Raw genomic sequence first — 14,268 nt, forward strand, 5'->3', positions numbered from 1 at the left:
CACAAAAATTACCTAATGTTAAAAATGGCATAAATGTGAGGATCTAATTAAGTATGATTGATATTCTTAAAAGAAGTTAAAGAGATAGAGACAGCTCCACAGGAGAAAGGCCAAATGAGGACGCAGTTAGAAGGGAGCACTCTGAAGGCCAAGAAGAAAAGCCACAGGAGAAATACAATGTGTCAACTGCTTGTTCTTGGACTTCCAGCTGCCAAGGCTGTGACACATAGATGCTGTTAATCCCCTAGACTGCAGTACTGTGCTGCAGCAGCCTGATCAGACCAACACACACAGAGAAGCCTCTGCCTTATGCTGGATTGCTTTAAATCACTGTCGCTCTTGCTCAAACCTTTAAGTAGGCTAAGTAATGGGTGTGTCAGCGCTTGAAGAGCCTGGCAGATTCTGGCATGACTCTCAGCTGGGTGACCTTTAGTAGGTCATGTTACTTATCTGGGCCATTGTTGCCTCTTCAGTGAATTAGGAAATTAATAAGAATGACTTGCTAATTTAAGAATATCAGGTTCAAGGTGGGGATAATTATAACTTTGGTAATTTTTCTATACTCTTCTGCTTTGCTCCATGCTGCTGTTGAGAATCTTTGGTATTTTTATTTTGTGGTTTTATTATGGTAGGGGAAAAGAGGATGAGATTCAAACAAATTTTAATCTCAGTAAAATATAACTGACTCAGGGATTTTATTTATGTGGGGTAGCAAAAATAATCAAACTCACATAATAAACTAGAGGGATTATAATCAGGAGTGAGAGGGAAATGGAAAGCTATTTATCAAGAGCTGAAAATGTCAGTTGTTAAGAATAACAAGCTCTAGAAAATCTGGCTTTTCTCCTGCAGGCCATTTAAAATCTATTATTCTGAAAGTCTGCTAATCTTATATACCTATGTATCCTATGTCCTGTTATCAGTAATTCTTCAAGTAATGAGAGAAAAACAGTACCCCATATCTTTCCCATAAGTAGACACAATTTAATTCATCTTGTGTTTCTAGAATCAGTTGCTAAGTAAGAGGTAAATTCTTCTTCTGAGATGAAAGTTGAGAAGAACCTAGGTAGTTCTCAGTGGGGACCTTCAGTTCTATTTGAGATTGTTTATCAGAAAAGAGTTGATTAGTGAGCGCCAATGTTTTCACCTGCTTCTCTGTAGTCACTTAAAGGCCTGTCCCTATCTCTGAAGGAGGTAGAATAGAGTTGTACTTTTTATGATCAGAGACAAACCTGATCCTCCGTGCTTTTTGTTTCCCCTTAGGCTTGCATTTCTTGGCTATTGTACATTCAGAGAGTTTAAATGTTTAGGAATGTATAAGGACCAGGGACCTATATCAAAACAAAGTTCCCAGATTGTGAGCACAATTCTCCTTGCCATGCCCCTGTTACTAAATCCAGCTATCTTTTCTGGCATTTCCCCATTGCTATTATTCAAACGAATGTGTTATCCCCCCGATGCTTGGCTGGTAATACCAGAGCATTGAAGTACAACTAAGTAACAGAGTGAAAAGCATCTAATTCTTCTGCTTTGATGAACCCTAACCCATCAAAGAGATTTATTTCTATTGTCAATGTTATTTCAGGGCTCAGAGACCAGTTGTGTACCTGCCTCTTCAACCAATTATAGACAGAGGTAAATAGGGAGTTGACAGGCAGTAAGGTCCACTGGGGATATTTTGAGCTTATGTTATTCTTAGCCAGTATCCTAGGGTATGGTATCTGCACAGAATTCAGTATTCCCCAGTAGCCATCAACTGCCCATAAACTCCTCAGGTAGGGGTAGGGCGTAGTGAGTTTCTCTACCATGCTGGATTTTTTGTTTACCACGTAGGTCTTGTTTACGTAGTCAAAGCTGCTGTGAGTTCATACATGCAATGGCCATGACTTCCCAGAAGACATTAAGCAACACTTGTTCTCACCCTCTGGCTCCTACATTCTGTGTGATCTTTCGTGGTATCCCCTGTACCATGGAAAAGTGTGTGATTTTGATGCAAAGTTTAGGACTGAGTAATCAACAGTCACTTATTCTCAGTACTTTGGCCAGTTATGAGCTTCTGCATTAATTGTTGCCAACTTCAGCAGATGCTCCTCTGTGCAAGGTTCAGATTTGCACAGATTCAGACAACACTTTGACAATGTGTGGTGTGAGAGAATTGTCTGTATTCTATCAATTATGTTTTAAATTAACACTGATTTGCCAGGTAGGAAGTATAGGTGGGTCAACCAGACAGGAAGTAGAGGCAGGGAGATGAGAACAGGAGAATGCTGGAAAGGAGGAAGCCCATTCCTCCCATTCCAGCCCAGGCCACCAAAGAGGCAACATGTGACCTGCCCGGCTGTGAAAGGTACTGAGCCACATGGCTAACATAGATCAGAATAATGGGTTAATATAAGCTACAAGAGCTAATAAGTAGCCTGACCTAATGGGCCAATTAGCTTTATAACCTATCGAGATCTCTGTGTGATTTTCTTTGGGGCTTGCTGGGTGTGGGGTACTGGATGGGACAGAAACCCCAACAACCAGGTCTTCATGTTACAAATGTGATGTCTTTTAGCAAAGCAATAGTGGATTTATCCCTAGGGCCTATGACACCCACCCCTCCTCCTAGTAATGGACTTTCGATCAAGTTTATAGCACCAGGTATGAATTTCATCCTGTAAATCAGGCCTTAAATTTCATCAGAAAATGATTGGTTATGCCCATTATAGTTATGCCAATATTGCATCAGTGGTCACAATTTGTGTGGTAGTTTGTTATTTCAGGGAGTATTAATCACAATAAAAAGTATATCAAAGCGGACAATGAGGAATACTGAGAATTCAAGAACAATTGCAGTGGATTTTTGATCCTACTGCACGTACTGGCTTTGTGGGAGCCTAGGCAGTTTGAATGCTCACCTTACGAGACCTGGATATTGGTGGGCAGTCCTTGGGCTTCCCACAGGTCAGGGAACCCTGATTGCTCTTCGAGCAGATGAGGGGGGGGACTTGATCGGGGGAGGGGGAGGGAAATGGGAAGCGGTTGTGGGGACGAGGCAGAAATCCTTAATAAATAGATAAATTAAAAAAAAGTATATCAAATAGCCATTTAGAAACTTACTTTCTCGAAATACAATTGAAAACTATAACTTTTTTCTGGAGCTAAGAGATGGCCCAATGGTTAAGAGAACATGCTGAAAAGTGCTATTTGTATTGCATGACTGTATGGCAGACTGTCCTGTGTAAATTCAACCAAATGTTAAAGAAAGCAGTTGCCTTTCTCTACAAGAACTCCAGCCATGTGACGAGTCCAGGGTGATAAGTATATTTCTGGTATAGAGAAAGTTCAATAAATGTATCTTCTCACCGGGTTGTGACTCAATTTTGCCTTAAGTCAACACAGGTTCAATTTAAGACATCAACTTAGTGTGGCCTTCATGCTGGGGGCTCCTGAACTGTGCATACATTGAGTACTTGTTCTAAATTATGTGAACATAATTATACATTACAATTGGGCTGGAAGGTTTGTGAGTCTATTTCTCAGAATTCAAAGCCCTTGAAAATGGCTTTAAATGTCATAGTTTGTACATAAGCAATGAGTTACATTTACTTCAAGGAATGTGATCAAATTTGCTATCCCTGTATACCTTATAATTTGTCTTTTTGTTGCTATATGTTACCTTTGGAAGTTTTCAGCCTGGCCATGGTTCAGATATCCCCATGTAGAGTTTTTGCTGTCATGTCTACTTTACAGTATTAGGACAAGGAGTAAAGTTGGTTCCAAGCAGAAGGTTTAAAAGGCATAGCCTTCCCCTCCCAAATGTAAAAGTACAGAGAAAGGTGTGTATTCGGTGAATCAGATGTGACTGGCTAAGAAGATTCATGGGCTCCTGAAACTATGAAAGAATTATTTTGAATGACTATGCCTCTTTTTCAGATCAATAAGAAAGTGTAAAGGGTATAGGGCTAAGTGCCTAAACAATATAGCATAAAAACTCTTTGCATAGCCTATGTTTTGTTTTGTATGAGCAATCTAGAGATGATTTGAAGTATAGAGGAGAATGTGCACAGTTTGTATATAGATAATCCACTATTTTATATAAGGGTTTGAGTATCTGTAGACTTTGATATGGGGGATTCTCCCAACAATAGTAAGAGATATATGTGTTAATGAGAAATTTACAAGATCCTACTGTACATGTTAAATGAAGAGACACCAGAGAATTGATGGTTAACACAACATCTTGTAATAATGAAACATTCATTCTAGGCATGAGCCAACAGAGAGGCTTGCAACAAGAAATATAGGGGCTGGAGAAATGTCTAAGCAGTTAAGACTATCTACTGCTTTTGCAGAAGATTAGAGGTTAGTTACCTGAACTTGTGTCAGGTGGCTTACAATTGCTTACAACTTCAGTTTGAACAGACAACTTTCTTCTCATCTCCAAGGCCAAGGGTACTTACACTCACTTTAATACACACACACACACACACACACACACACACACACACACACACACTTTAATTTTAAAACTTAAAAAGTTATAAAAAAAGAATTATCTCATTTAGCTTTATGGTTTTGTTCCTCATTCATGTTCTGATTCATAAATTTATAGATACCAACTCCAAGTCTCCCCAGGATTCACTCACTCGTTTTTTTTATCCACTTGTAACAAGTTTTATTGTGACCAGAACATTTCTCTTTTCATTCATTTTATATGATATTTGAAAATTTTGTGCAAGGTGTTTTGTTCACATTCATCTCCCAAACTCTTCCAATATCTACCCCCATTTCCCAATTTACCCAAACTCTATGTCCCACTTTTCAAACCTATCAAAACCAATTTATGCTGTCCTTATATTCTTGGATATATAATCTACCAGCAGACTGGTTGAGTTAACAAGTACCACACTCTTTAGATTAAACCATCCCTTCTTTTCCCAGTAGCTCCATGGCTAGATGTTAGATTTCATGCCCATTTCCCATCTCCATGACGAAATTTGGTATGGATCAGATTTGCAAAGGTCCTATGTATGATATCACAAATGCTGTGAGTTCATGGGTACAGCTGTTTGTTATGCCCTAAAAAGATTGTTTGCTTATAGTCATCCAACATCTTTACCCCTTGTCCTTTTGCATTCTCTTTTCCACAATGACCCCATAGCCTTGGAAAGAGCAGGTATAGTATATATGTTCTGATTAGGACTGAGAATTCCCTAGTCCCTTATTTCCTGTGCCTTGTTCAGTTGTGAGTCTCTGTTACTCAGTGTCTACTACAAATAGAAGCTTCTTTGATGAGGATTAAGAGGCACATTAATCTACAAGTCGTTAGGAATTGGTTGATTTAAGAAAATAATAGTAATATGTTCTCTTCTAGGGCTATGACCTATGTTGCCACAGGTTCTTGGCCTGATAATGGTACCAGGTATGTGTTTTGTCTTGTGGATCAGGACTTGAATTCAATCAGAAATTGATAGGTTATTCCCATGAGGTCCATGTCATTATCATACCAGGGGGGATGTCTTACTAGGCTTGCCATTATTTTAATTCACAGAGTACACAGCTGGCTAAAATTGATGGTTATATTGATGATTACTTTTCTTCTTTGTTAGCATTCTTAACACCTTCTAGTACTACAAAAGCTCACCAACAGTGATGACACTTTCAGATAATTATCTGCTTGATTTCTCAGTGTTATATGACCCAAGTACTTGATATCTTCATCAGTAGGGTTTAATTCTGAATTCTGAAGAGCACCTAACAGCACTAACAATAGCCTGTAATGTTTGAGGGGGCTGTGTGTGAGGCCTCAGTAACTGACAACTCTAAATGAAGTAGCCCATGCATTAGTCAGTGGTGCTAGTGGAGAAACTGTAGCCCTATTATAGAGTAACTCAACTTTAACTCTTTTGATATATGTATTATACAGACAGACACACAGACACAGACACACAACACACACATATATTAGGAAGCTTCTAAGTAAGTTTTAGGTAGATTTCCAAATTGCTTTTTCAAAGGAATTTTAGTGTTATTTATATCTCCTCATATTCCCTCCTTTATCATGGTCTTCATCCTTCCTCTACCCAAATTTAATCCATTCTTTTCCACTTACTCCCTCTTAAGCAGTACATTCTATCTCTCTTCGCTTGAAGGCTGCCCCTCATGGCCGTCTAGTAATTTCCTGATCTCTGTGAGTCCTTCAAAAGAAACACACATATCTGAAGACTCAAAGCCAATATCCACAAATAAGAGAAAACAAGTGATGTTCGTCTTTTTGGGTCTGAGTTAGCTCACAGAGAAATCCTTTTTCCAGCCCCATCAATTTACATGAAAATTATATAAATAATTAAATAATTTTACATTGTGTAACTATACCTGATGGAGGAAGGTCATTGGTTAAATAAAAAGAAACTGCTTGGCCCTCATTGGTTAGAAGATAGGTGGGAGGAGTAAACAGAACAGAACGCTGGGAGGAAGAGGAAGTGAGCTCAGACTCCACAGCTCTCCTCTCGGGAGCAGACGCCTCAGAGAGATGCCATGCTCTGCTCTCCCAGGCAGACGCACGTGATGAAGCAAGCCGCCAGGTTAGACATGCTGAATCTTTCCCGGTAAGACCGGTGCTCACAGATTATTACAGATGGGTTGATCAGGATGTGAGAATTAGCCTGTAAGGGCTAAAACTAAAGGGCCAAGCAGTATTTAAATGAATACAGTTTGTGTGTTGTTATTTCGGAGCATAAGCTAGCCGAGCAGGCAGCCGGGGTTCTGGGAATGCAGCCCCGTTGCCCCTAATTACTACATATACCATATTTTTATCATCTATTAATTAACTGGTGGATATCTAAACTATTTTTATCTCTTGGTTATTGTGAATTTTTCAGCAATGAACATAGAAAAACAGTTATTTCTATATTAGGATATGAAGTCCTTTGGATAGATGCTCAAGTAGGATAGCTAGGTCATGTGATAGATTCATTTGAAGATTTTTGAGGAACCTCCATTCATGGCTATATCAGTTTGTACTCCCACCAGGAGTGAATAAATGTACCCCCTTCCTCACATCCATGCCAGCCTTTGCTGTCTTTGTTTCTAAATTTTAACTACTCTAACCGGGGTAAGATAAAATGGTAAAGTAGAGCTCTATCTTGTTTTATTCTCTGCCTCATTTATTTTGCTAAGTGCAGCCAAATCCTTTTGTTGCTCAGGTCAAGGCCTAGAAATCACCACTGATTATTCTCTTTCCTGTCTTCATTTTCAGTAAATCTTATCAGTTCCACCATCATAACACATATTGTTTCTCAGCATTCTTCCCCATCCCTTTCCTGTCTCTGCTCCTCCCCATAATTCCAGTTTATCAACTCTTAATTGAAAACTGCGAGACACTCCTAACTTTACTTTTTTCTTTGTGGAAATCAGTTTTCCACTAGCAGCCAGAATAACTTTACACGATGTGCCTCAGCTCACAATTTTTCTTACTTAAAATGTAGGCCAATTCCATGATTACGTGATTTATGAATGTGAAGGCAAATTTTTAAGAACAAACACAAAATTTCCAGCATTTTCCCCTAAATCACTCTCTTGCTCCCTATGTTCAAGGTACTGGCCTTACCATTGGTTAAACCAAACCAAGCTCAATACAACCCCCTCTCTTTGGCATTTTTACTACCTCTGATTGGATTATTGATTCTCTGGCTTTACACAGAGCTAGTTTCTACCTATCTTCCTATTGTAAATAATCTCAGAATATTTTTGTTTGGGGTCACAGTTGGTTTTTTTTTTTTATTGAGACAAGGAAAAAAAGTATCCACCCCCTCCCAGCCTCCCATTTTCCTCCCCCTCCTCCCAAACTTCTCCCCTTCCCCCAAACTCCTCTCCCCCTCCCTCTCCAGTCCAAAGAGCAGTCAGGGTTCCCTGCCCTGTGGAAAGTCCATGGTCCGCCCCCCTCCGTCCATGTCTAGGAAGGTGAACATCCAAACTGGCTAGGCTTCCACAAAGCCAGAACATGAAGTAGGGTCAAAACCCAGTGCCATTGTCCTTGGCTTCGCATCAGTCCTCATTGTTCGCCATGTTCAGAGAGTTCAGTTTTATCCCATGATTTTTCGGTCACAGTCCAGCTGCCCTTGGAGAGCTCCCAATAGATCAGCCCCATTGTCTCAGTGGGTGGGTGCACCCCTCGTGGTTCGGACTTCCTTGCTCATGTTCTCCCTCCTTCTGCTCCTCATTGGGACCTTGGGAGCTAAGTCTGGTGCTCCAGTGTGGGTCTCTGTCTCTATCTCCATCCATCACCAGATGAAGGTTCTACGGTGATATGCACGATATTCATCAATATTGCTATAGGATAGGATCATTTCAGGTTCCCTATCCTCAGCTGCCCAAGGGACTAACTGGGGACATCACCATGAGCTCCTGGGAGCCACTCTAGGGTCAAGTCTCTTGCCAACCCTAAGGTGGATCCCTTAACTAAGAATTGTGCTTCCGTGATCCCCTATCCAACCTTCCTTTGTCCCAATCCTCCTGTTTCCCCAAGTTCCCACCTCCTTCCCTTCTCACATTTCTCTCCCCATCTCACCTTACCCCCATCCCACCCCACCCCCAAATCCCAGTTTTCTCCCCGGCAATTTTGTCTACTTCCCATAGCCAAGAGGATAACTATATGTTTTTCCTTGGGTTCACCTTCTTATTTAGCTTCTTTAGGTTCACCAATTGTAGTCTCCGTGACCCTTATTTATGGCTAGAAACCAATTATGAGTGAGTACATCCCATGTTCATCTTTTTGGGTCTGGGATACCTCACTCAGGATAGTGTTTTCTATTTCCATCCATTTGCATGCAAAATTAGAGAAGTCATTGTTTTTTACTGCAGTGTAGTACTCTAATGTGTATATATTCCGTACTTTCTTCATCCATTCTTCCATTGAAGGGCATCTAGGTTGTTTCCAGGTTCTGGCTATTACAAATAATACTGCTATGAACATAATTGAACAAATGCTTTTGTCATATGATAGGGCATCTCTTGGGTATATTCCCAAGAGTGGTATTGCTGGGTCCAGGGGTAAGTTGATCCCGAATTTCCTGAGAAACCGAAACACTGATTTCCACAGAGGTTGCACAAGATTGCATTCCCACCAGCAATTGATGAGGGTACCCCTTCCTCCACAGCCTCTCCAGCAAAGGCTATCCTTGGTATTTTTGACATTAGCCATTCTAACTGGTGTAAGATGATATCTCAAAATTGTTTTGATTTGCATTTCCCTGATCACTAAGGAGGTTGAGCATGACCTTAAGTGTCTTTTGGCCATTTGAACTTCTTCTGTTGAGAATTCTCTGTTCAGTTCAGTGCCCCATTTTTTAATTGGGTTAATTAGCATTTTAAAGTCTAGTTTCTTGAGTTCTCTCTATATTTTGGAGATCAGACCTTTGTCTGTTGCGGGGTTGGTGAAGATCTTCTCCCAGTCATTAGGTTGCCTTTTTATCTTAGTGACAGTGTCCTTTGCTTTACAGAACCTTCTCAGTTTTAGTAGGTCCCATTTATTCAATGTTGCCCTTTATGTCTGTGCTGCTGGGGATATACATAGGAAGTGATCTCCTGTGCCCATCTGTTGTAGGGTACTTCCCAATTTCTCTTCTATCAGGTTCAGTGTGTTCAGGCTGATATTGAGGTCTTTAATCCATTTGGACTTGAGTTTTGTGCATGGTGATAGTATGGGTCTATTTTCATTCTTCTACAGGTTGACATCCAGTTGTGCCAGCACCATTTGTTAAAGATGATTTCTTTCTTCCATTGTATACTTTTAGCTCCTTTATCAAAATTGAGGTGTTCATAGGTTTGTGGGTTAAAATCCGGGTCTTCTATTCGATTCCATTGGTCGACTTCTCTGTTTTTATGCCAGTACCACACTGTTTTCATTACTGTAGCTCTGTAATACAGTTTAAAGTCAGGGATGGTAATGCCTCCAGAAGATCCTTTATTGTATAGGATTGTTTTGGCTATCCTGGATTTTTTTTTCCATATAAATTTGATTATTGTCCTCTCCAGATCTGTGAAGAATTTTGATGGGATCTTGATGGGGATTGCAATGAATCTATAAATTGCCTTTGGTAGAATTGCCATTTTTACAATGTTGATCCTCCCAATCCAAGAGCAAGGGAGGTCCTTCCATTTTGTGGTATCCTCTTCAATTTCTTTCTTCAATGCCTTATAGTTCTTGTCACTTCCTTGGTTAGAGTTACCCCAAGATATTTTATGCTGTTTGTGGCTATCGTGAAAGGTGAAGCTTCTCTGATTTTCCTCTCTGCTTCCATATCCTTTGTGTATAAGAGGGCGACTGATTTTTTGGAGTTGATCTTGTATCCTGCCACATTACTAAACCTGTTTATCAGCTGTAAAAGTTCTTTGGTGGAGTTTTGGCGGTCGCTTATGTACACTATCATATCATCTGCAAATTAGGAAAGTTTAACTTCTTCCTTTCCAATTCGAATCCCCTTGATCCCATTATGTTGTCTTATTGCTATTGCTAGAACTTCAAGCACTATATTGAAGAGGTATGGCGAGAGTGGACAGCCTTGTCGTGTTCCTGAGTTTAGCGGGATGGCTTTGTGTTTCTCTCCATTTCATTTGATGTTAACTGTCGGCTTGCTGTATATAGCTTTTATTATATTTAGGTATGACCCTTGTATCCCTAATCACTCTAATACTTTTATCATAAAGGGATGTTGAATTTAGTCAAAAGCTTTTTCAGCATCTAATGAAATGATCATATGGTTTTTTTTCTTTCAGTTTGTTTATATGATGGATTACATTGATAGATTTTCATAGGTTGAACCAGCCCTGCATCTCTGGGATGAAGCCTACTTGATCATAATGGATAATTTTTCTAATGTCTTCTTGGATTCGGTTTGCCAGTATGTTGTTGAGGATTTTTGCGTCGATGTTCATGAGTGAGATTGGCCTGTAATTCTCTTTCCTGGTTGAGTCTTTGTGTGGTTTTTGTATCAGAGTAACTGTAGCTTCATAGAAGAAATTTGGTAATGACCCTTCTGTTTCTATATTGTGGAATACATTAAGGAGTATAGGTATTAGCTCTTCTTGGAAGTTCTGGTAGAATTCCGCATTGCAACCATCTGGTCCTGGGCTTTTTTTGGTAGGGAGATTTTTGATAACAGCTTCTAATCCTTAGCGACTGACAGGTCTGTTTAGATTGTTCACCTGGTCCTGATTTAACTTTGGTATATGGAATTTATTTTAAAAAGTGTCCATTTCTTTTACACTTTCCAGTTTTGTGGTATAGAGGCTTTTGTAGGAAGATCTAATGATTCTCTGATTTTCCTCTGTATCTGTGGTTATGTCCCCCTTTTCATTTCTGATCTTATTAATTTGTGTGTTCTCTCTCTGCCGTTTGATTAGTTTGTATAGGGGTTTATCAATCTTGTTGATTTTCTCCAGGAACCAGCTTTTTGTTTCATTGATTCTTTGGATTGTTTTTTTGTGTTACTATTTTGTTGATTTCAGCCCTCATTTTGATTATTTCCAGTCTTCTACTTCTCCTAGGTGAGTCTGCTTGTTTTTTTCAAGAGCTTTCAGGTGGGCTGTTAAGTCTCCAATATGTGCTTTCTCTGTTTTCTTTAAGTGGGCACTTAGTGCTATGAACTTTCCTCTTAGGACTGCTTTCATAGTGTCCCATAAGTTCGAGTATGTTGTTTCTTTATTTTCATTGAATTCAAGGAAGACTTTAATTTCTTTCTTTATTTCTTCCTTAATCCAAGTATGATTCAGTAGTTGACTGTTCAGTTTCCATGAGTATGAATGCTTTCTGGAGGTAGCATTGTTGTTGAATTCTAACTTTAATCCATGGTGATCTGATAAGACACAGGTGGTTACTAATATTTTTTGTAACTGTGTAAGTTAGCTTTGTTACCGAGTATGTGGTCATTTTTCGAGAAGGTTCCATGAGCAGCAGAGAAGAAGGTATATTCTTTCCTCTTTGGGTGGAATAATCTATAGATGTCTGTTAAGTCCATTTGATTCATTACCTCCTTTAATTCTCTAATTTCTCTGTTAGGTTTCTGTCTGATTGACCTGTCCATTGGTGAGAGAGGAGTGTTGAAGTCTCCTACTATTAGTGTGTGCGGTTTGATGGCTGCCTTGAGTTTTATTAATGTTTCTTTTACGTACGTGGGTGCTTTTATATTAGGGGCATACATATTCAGGATTGAGACTTCATCCTGATGAATTGTTCCTGTTATGAGTATAAAATATCCCTCTCCATCTCTTCTGATTGATTTAAGTTTGAAGTCAACTTTGTTAGAAATTAGTATGGCCACACCTGCTTGTTTCTTAGGTCCATTTGCTTGATAAGCCTTTTCCCAGCCCTTTACTCTGAGTAGGTGCCTGTCTTTGTGGTTGAGGTGTGTTTCTTGTAAACAGCAGAATGTTGGATCCTGTTTTCGTATCCAATCTCTTAGCCTGTGCCTTTTTATAGGTGAGTTGAGCCCATTGACATTAAGTGATATTAATGACCAGTGGTTGTTAACTCCGGTCACTTTTTTAGTAGTAGGGTTTTTGTGATTCCCTTCTTTGAGTTGCGCTGGTGAAGGGTCTCTAGGTGTCTGAGTTATTGTGGTCGTTGTTGGACTCCTTGGTTAGTGATTTTCCTTCTATTATTTTCTGCAAGGCTGGATTTGTGGCTACGTATTGTTTAAATTTGTTTTTATCTTGGAAAATTTTGTTTTCTCCATTTATAGTGAACGAAAGCTTGGCTGGGTATAGTAGTCTGGGCTTGCATCCATGGTCTCTTAGTTTTTGTAGTACATCTATCCAGGACCTTCTGGCTTTCATGGTTTCCATAGAGAAGTCAGGTGTAAGTCTGATAGGTTTACCTTTATAAGTAACTTGGCCTTCTTTCTTTTCGGCTCTTAATATTCTTTCTTTATTCTGTATGCTTTGTGTTTTGATTATTATATAGCGAGGGGATTTTTTTTTGATCCAGCCTATTCAGTGTTCTATATGCTTCTTGAATCTTCATAGGTACATCTTTCTTCAGGTTGGGAAAGTTTTCTTCTATAATTTTATTAAGAATATTTTCTGGACTGTTGATCTGCACTTCTTCTCCTTCTTCTACTCCAATTATTCTTAGGTTTGGTCTTTTTATTGTGTCCCATATTTCCTGAATGTTTTGTGATGAGAGTTTGTTGGACTTTCTGTTTTCCTTGATCAGTGAGTTTATTTTCTCTATGTTATCCTCAGAATCTGAGATTTTTTTCTTCTATTTCTTGTATTCTGCTGGTTATGCTTGTTTCTGTAGTCTCTATTCGTTTACCTAGATTTTCCATGTCCAGCTGGCCCTCTGTTTGTGTTTTCTTCTTTGCCTCCATTTCAGTTTTCAAGTCTTGAACTGTTTCCATTATCTGCTTGATTGTTTTTCCTTGGTTTCCTAGGGTATCATTCACTGATTTACTCAATTCCTCAAACTTTCTGTTATACCTCTCATCCATTTCTATAAGGGCGTTTTTTATATGCTGTTTAAGGGTGTCAATCACGTTCATGAAGTCAGTTTTTTCTACTTCTTCTTGATTAAGGTGTTCATGTCCTCCTGTTTTGAGGTCGCTGGGTTCTGGTGGTTTCATGTTGTTTTTCAGATTGTTGGGTGAATTCTTGCATTGGTGCCTGCCCATCTCTTCGAAGCTCCGAATACTCCCCTATGGATCTTCTTTTACAGGATCAGGTCTTCTTGCCCACTGATGTACCTTCCCAGTGATGTCACTCTCCAGAAATGGTTCTCTTGGTGTCCAGATCGGATCTCCAAGCTGCTTGGGTAGCTCGCAAACCAAGGGCCCACCCTGCCTGCTGCATGCAGGCTATGGAGACAAAGGAACTATCACCCTTCCTTTTGCCCTCCAGATTTGGGTTCGGTCCCAGCGCCTGAGCAGGCTGAGCTGGGAGGTGTTATGCCGCCAAAGAGTGGAGGGAGGGAGGGAGACATGGGGTTGGGGGTTCTGGATGTAAGCTGGGTTGGATAGAAAGAGAGAGGAGTTATCGGGCAGTATAGCCCCTGCAGGATGACCAGGAAGTGGAGGAGGGATGAGGAACGTCTGAGTTCCCTGATCCCCACTGCCGCTGCACTCACTCACCCCAGTGATGGCTCTCCTGGTGCCCAGATCAAAACCTGGGCTCACAGTTTTATAAGTTTCAGAGAATGGTTTTTTTTTTCTTTGCCTTTGGTCTGCGGCAAGGCAGCAGACTCTTGAAGTACTCTGTCACAGAATCATTCACCTCATGACTAAGAAG

The sequence above is a fragment of the Microtus oregoni genome, unplaced genomic scaffold (genome assembly GCF_018167655.1).
Source record: "Microtus oregoni isolate MIOR12 unplaced genomic scaffold, Mior012 000116F_ref0000321, whole genome shotgun sequence".
Classification (NCBI taxonomy): domain Eukaryota; kingdom Metazoa; phylum Chordata; class Mammalia; order Rodentia; family Cricetidae; genus Microtus; species Microtus oregoni.